At 45.9% G+C, this 6,598-nt stretch overlaps 1 long non-coding RNA gene across 1 annotated transcript; it reads right to left on the reverse strand.

Moving 5' to 3' along the window:
- Positions 1-224: 224 nt before the first annotated feature.
- LOC139274780 (uncharacterized) lies at positions 225-1,671 on the reverse strand. Its single transcript, XR_011595602.1, has 3 exons — positions 1,589-1,671; positions 899-980; positions 225-310 (listed from the first exon to the last, which is right to left on the reverse strand). It is a non-coding gene; the product is annotated as an uncharacterized lncRNA (long non-coding RNA).
- Between the last annotated feature and the right edge of the window lie 4,927 nt (positions 1,672-6,598).

Raw genomic sequence — 6,598 nt, forward strand, 5'->3', positions numbered from 1 at the left:
GTGAAAATCAGGGTCCTATGACGTATATTAGACCGCAATTACCATTTTGGGGGATGACGAGGTGGAATGTGTACTGTGCACTCTTCGTCCAATTTTATTGGTTAACTTAGAACAATTTTTGTGAAACCAGGAGAAGCACTCTGGGCCCCACAAAAATAAATTTGGGCCACTACCGCCCCAGGCTCTCCCTGTTTCCGATCACAAACACCCCTCCCCAGGCCTTACCTTGCTCTGGCCAAGTGGCCTGCAGACCGCTCGATATTGAGTTGCCCTGACTCTGGTGAGATGCAGTGGGACGCCTGTTGTGTATCTGTAAACCATGCATCACAATAGTACTTGTCATTCTTTCAGGAATTTATTGACAACCTGAAGTTCTTGATGAAGTAATTCATTGCACAAGGACACTGTCTTCTGTTTCCCTTGTTGGAAACATCAATAAATAATGACAATGCCTTATCCCAACACAGATCTTTGAGAACAAGTTTAGCAAATGCTGACAACAGTGTTTCTTTTACATTTAATTCTGCCACAGTGTATTTCTTGGCTAGCTAATGCTGTTCTGTCCCCACAACATAATCTGTATCTCTTTTCAAATGTACTTTTCCACGATCTGAGCACAGAATAAAAGGTGAATCATGTCTCAACCAAAAGTATATTGTCACTCTCGCTATCTGCAGCAACATGTGGTTGTCTTTTAATCATGAAGGAACTATGCACCATACTAAAACTAGTACTGTTATTGATTGCAGTCAGATCAGATTATGAGCATGTCTGTAGCAATTTGTGTTTTTTAAGCTCCCAACTTTAAGTTCTATCCAACACAAGTTCAAATTTGCTTGTTCACTTCAATTCCAAATTAATAACAAAAATATTTGCGTTTACGTCTTTCTTTAATTACCTGAAACCTTCACGATTTATCCTTTAACTTCCTAGGCTGCTTCTCCATTAGTTCAAAAAACACTCAGCAGGTCAGGCAGCATCTGTGGATAGAGCAACAGAGTTAACAGGGGTCATTTTAATCCCCCCAAAATGGGTGAATTTGGATCGGGTGTGTAGTACAAATGTAAAGAAAATCTCAAACTCGAACCCAATCTGCCTCGGAGCTGTCCACATCAAGTTTTAATAGAGGAGGGACGGTTAGCCAACCCACCCCCAGGACAGGAGTCACTCATTTAAATATTTTAATGAGGCTGTGTGCCTAATATATTATCTGTGTTTCAGGCTTAACCCTGGCCAACCCGAGAAACCTGGCAGCTAAAGGGAGGCACAGACTGCTGTGTGGGACAGGTAAGTGCCTTTTCAGTACTGCTTGTGGGCCAGCAGGAGCAGGAGTACTTTCCCTGGCCCATCAAGCAAACCCATCAATCATCACATGCGATCGGACCCTCCGCGATAACTGACCTCTAACAATCAACGATTCTCCCCAACCACCCCATCTCTCCCTCCAATCTCTCTCGCACCTCCCCAACTCTCCCTCTGACCTCTGTTCGACCCCACCCACCCATAATCACCCCCGTCCCCCAAACCTCCAAACCACATTGTATCCACCCCCACCTCTTGATCTCTATCCCGAGCAGCACAAACTTACCTGCTCCTGGGCTGCGGTCTCTTCGGCAGTGTTCCCCACCCAACAGGGAGACAAACCTTTCAATCAGGTTGGCTTTTGAGCAGGGAACCTATTAAAAAAAACACACACATGCCAGAGTTAAAACTCCACGCAATTCAGGGATACCCGGATCTCGACCAGAGCTCCTCCAATACCCATCCTTACCCGCCCCCCCCTCTGCTTGGAAATCTCAATCTAGTAAATATCGGGGCCAACGGTTCAAGTAAATTTTCAGCATCCACAGTACTTTGCTTTTGTCCTGCCATAGTTCTGTGAGTTTATTCTGTGAGCAGCTGAGCCACACAGACCATGAAGTCCCATCATTATACGTCGGTCTGTGCTGTGTTAGCTCGTCACAGTTGAGGCCTCGGTAGAAACGTTGCATTAGGCCTTGGGTTAGTGAAATGAAAGTTGACCAAGTTTCTGGATGCTAATTGCTATCCAGAAAATGCTGTTAGAAGTTTGCTTGTATGGACATTGGTTAAGAAAGGATCTGGCTCAGCTGTGATGACCTAATGGTCAAATAGCCTGCTAACACTTTCTATCAAGACTACCTATGAATAATGGTGACTTGGGCAAGGTACTGGAGGGTGACTAGAACTTGTGGAATTGTACCTCAGCAAAATGTCTTCCAGAAAGGAGACAACGGAGAAATATTTGTGGAGAAAAGAATCTCCGATCTTCCAAAAGTACCGACGTAAATAAATAAATGAACACATTCTGGAAATTTTTAGCAACGGTGCTTTGTCGAAATTGTAGAGTTTTTTTGACATCTCTTGAGCTGCTAAGTATTAAATTTCATTTATGGCATTTGCCACGGAGCTGTGGAGCCAAACAATATAAATATCTGGGCTCCACACAGAGGGCCCAAGTTTCCGGCCTCTGTCAAAATGATGCACCTCCATAAGATGCGGCGACTTTCTGAAATAAAAATGGCGCTGAAAACTTACCTTGTGATTCTCCGGTCTCCTCAGGATGTCTTCGTGCTCGGCGTGGCGCAGCACATGGGGTCGGGGGCGGAGCCAGGTCCCTGCGCTGAAAACAGTGCCGGGACCTCTGCACATGCGCGCTAGAATGTTCGCGCATGTGCAGTAGCTCCTTGCCCCCAAGGCTGTGTGGGAGGGGCCCGAAGTACACTGGCTCTAGCCCTGGCCGAATGGGCTCCCCGGGCGAAGATCGGAACTCGGGCCTCCCTCCCGTTCAGCTCCCCACCGCCCGCCCACCTCCCTCCCGTTCAGCTCCCCGCCCCCCTCCCTCCGCGTTCAGCACCCCCACCTCCCTCCTTCCCGCTCAGCTCCCCCCCACCCCCTCCCGTTCAGCTCCCCCACTTCCTCCCATTCAGCCCTTGCCCCTCCTCCCCGTCTCCCTCCCCCCTCCTCTCCCCCCACTCCCTCCACGTCGTTGGCGGGGCCTGCCCACCCGGAATCTCGCTGGGGACGGATCCTGCCCAAAATTCTCCGTGGCAGCCCGGCTTCGTCGGTGGTGGCAGGGCCTGCCAGCCCGGCATCTCACTGGGGGCGGGCCCCGCCCGAAGTGTCATTGGCAGCGGCTCGGCTTCTTCTTCAGCGGCGGCGGGGCCCGTTTACCTTCTCCCCCCTCCCTTTCATTCAGCCTTCCCCCACCCTCCCGTTTAGCCCTTCCCCCTCCTCTCCCCCTCCTCTCACTCTCTCCCGCCTCCTCTCCTCCCCTCCCCCTCCTCTCCCCTCCCCTCCCTTTCCCCTTCTCTCCTCCCTTCCATCCCCCTGGACAGAATAATTTTATGCAAACACCTATTTTGCAGTCCAGTTTTCAATCAAGTTAACTGATGGGCAGCCGATCCCATGAAAAGGAATGTCCAGTTCAAAACAAGATGGGTTCAGGACCTAGAGATCAGTGCCCTGTGATAGTCTTGCAGCACCAGTGTAGATCTACAGGCTCAAACACTTAGTGTCCCCAAGATGGGCGGAGGCAGGAGATGGAGGGAAAAATGGGAAACCTGTGTTCAACCCGCCTCCAACATCCCTATTTCCGGATTTAACGGAGGCTATTTGGAGGTTGGGTGACTAACCTGCTCTGGAGGCATATCCCCCACATAAGAAATAGGAGCAGGAGTAGGCCATTTGGCCAGTCAATCCTGCTCCACCACTCAATAAGATCATGGCTGATTTGATCTTCGCCTCACCACCAATTTCCTGCCCGCTCCCCATCATCCTTGACTCCCCTGTAGTTCTAAAACATGGCTATTTCCACCTTAAATATGTTCACTGACCCAGCCTCCATAGCTCTCTGATGTAGAGAATTCCAAAGATTCACGACCCTCTGAGAGAAGAAATTCCTCCTCATCTCTGTTTTAAATAAGCGACCCCTTATTCTGAAACTCTGCCCCCTAGATCTAGATTCTCCTATGAGGGGAAACATCCTCTTTGCATCAATCTTGTCGAGCCCCCTCACAATCTTATGATTCAATACGATCACCTCTCATTCTTCTAAACTCCAATGAGTATAGGCCCAACCTGCTCAACCTTTCTTCATAAAATAACTCCTTCATCTCAGGAATCAACCTAGTGAACCTTAATGGAACTGCTTCCAATGCACGTATATGCCTCCTTAAATAAGGAGACCAAATCTGTACACAGTACTCCAGGTGTGGTCTCACCAACGCCCTGTAGCAAGACATCTTTAGATTTATACTCCATCCCCCTTGCAATAAAGGCCTACATTCCATTTGCCTTCCTAATTACTTGCTGTACCTGCATGCTAAATGTTTTTTTTCATTTACAAGGACCCCCAGATCATAGAAACATAGAAAATATGTGCAGGAATAGGCCTTTGGAGCCTGCACCACCATTCAATATGATCAAAACTGATCATGCAACTTTAGTATCCCATTCCTGCTTTATCTCCAAACCCTTTGATTCCTTTAGCCGTAAGGGCCACATCTAACTCCCTTTTGAATATATCTAACAAACTGGCCTCAACAACTTTCTGTGGCAGAGAATTCCACAGGTTTACAATTCTCTGAGTGAAGATGTTTCTCCTCATCTTGGTCCTAAATGGCTTACCCCTTATCCTTAGACTGTGACCCCTGGTTCTGGACTTCCCCAACATTGGGAAGACTCTTCCTGCATCTAACCTGTCCAATCCTGTCAGAATTTTATATGTTTCTATGAGATCCCCTCTCATTCTTCTAAATTCCAGTGAATATAAGCCTAGTCGATCCAGTCTTTTTTCATATGTCAGTCCTGCCATCCTGAGGATCAGTCTGGTGAACCTTCGCTGCACTCCCTCAATAGCAAGAATGTCCTTCCTCAGATTAGGAGACCAAAACAATACACAATAGTCATGGTGTGGCCTCACCAAGGCCCTGTACAACTGCAGTAAGACCTCCCTGCTCCTATACTCAAATCCTCTCGTTATGAATGCCAACATGCCATTTGCCTTCTTCACCGCCTGCTGTACCTGCATGCCAACTTTCAATGTCTGATGTACCATGACACCCAGTTCTCGTTGCATCTCCCCTTTTCCTAATCTGTCACCATTCAGATAATATCCTTCCTATTTTTGCCACCAAAGTGGATAACCTCACATTTATCTACATTATACTGCATCTGCCATGCATTTGTCCACTCACCTAACCTGTCCAAGTCATCCTGTACGGTAGCATTTTGTAATCTTTCTCCATTTAAATAATAATTTGCTCTTTTATTCTTCATAGCAAAGTGGACAACCTCACATTTTCCCACATTATACTCCATCTGCTGAATGTTTTCCCACTCACTTAACCCTTTGCAAATTCTTTGTGGCCTCCTCACAACTTACTTTCCCACTTACCTTTGTATCATCAGCAGATTTGGCAATACTTCACTCGGTCCCTTCATCCAAGTCATTAATATAGATTGTAAATAGTTTATGCCCCTGCACTGATCCCTGTGGCATCCCAACAGTTAGTGTTTGCCAACCTGAAAATGTCCCAATTATCCCGACTATCTGTTTTCTGTTAGTTAGCCAATCCTCTATTCATGCTAATATATTACCCCCAACCCCGTGAGCTCTTATCTTGTGTAGTAACCTTTCATGTGGCACTATATCGAATGCTTTCTGGAAATCCAAATACACTACATCTACTGGCTCCCCTTTATCCACCTTGCTCGTTACATCCTCAAAGAATTCTCGTAAATTTGTCAAACACGATTTCCCTTTCATAAAACCATGTTGACTCTGCTTGATTTTATTATGTCTTTCTAAATGTCCTGCTGCTACTTCCTTAACAATGGATTCCAACATTTTCCCAATGACAGATGTTAGGCTAACTGGCCTATAGTTTCCTGCTTTCTGTCTCCCTCCTTTCTTGAATAGGGGTATAACATTTGTGGTTTTTCAATCTGCTGGGACCGCTCCAGAATCCGGGGAATTTTGGTCGATTACAACCAATGCATCCACGACTTTTAAGACCCTAAGATGCAAGCCATCAGGTCCAGGAGACTTATCCGCCTTTAATCCCATTAGTTTGCCTAGTAGTTTTTCTCTAATGATATTCATTGTTTTAAGCTCCTTCCTCCCTTTAGCCCTTTAATTATCTATTATTATTGTGATGCTTTTAGTGTCTTCGACCATGAAGACCGATACAAAATATGTGTTCAATGTCTCTGCCATTTCTCTGTTTCCCATTATTAATTCCCCAGTCTCATCCTCTAAGGGACCAACATTTACTTTAGTTATTCTCTTCCTTTTTATATACCTGCAGAAACTCTTACTGTTTGTTTTTATGTTTCTTGCTATTTTACTCTCATCATCTATCTTCTCCCTCTTTATTATTTTTTTAGTCATCCGTTGCTGGTTTCTAAAAATGTCCCAATCCTCTGGTCTACTACTAATCTTTGCAACATTATATGCCTTTGTTTTCAATGTTATAACTTCCTTAGTTAGCCATGGATGGTTCATCCTTCTTGTGGAGTCTTTCTTTTTCACTGGAATATATCTTTGCTGAGAGTTATGAAATATCTCCTTAAAGGT

The sequence above is a fragment of the Pristiophorus japonicus genome, chromosome 10, assembly GCF_044704955.1.
Source record: "Pristiophorus japonicus isolate sPriJap1 chromosome 10, sPriJap1.hap1, whole genome shotgun sequence".
In the NCBI taxonomy this organism is placed as follows: Eukaryota; Metazoa; Chordata; class Chondrichthyes; family Pristiophoridae; genus Pristiophorus; species Pristiophorus japonicus.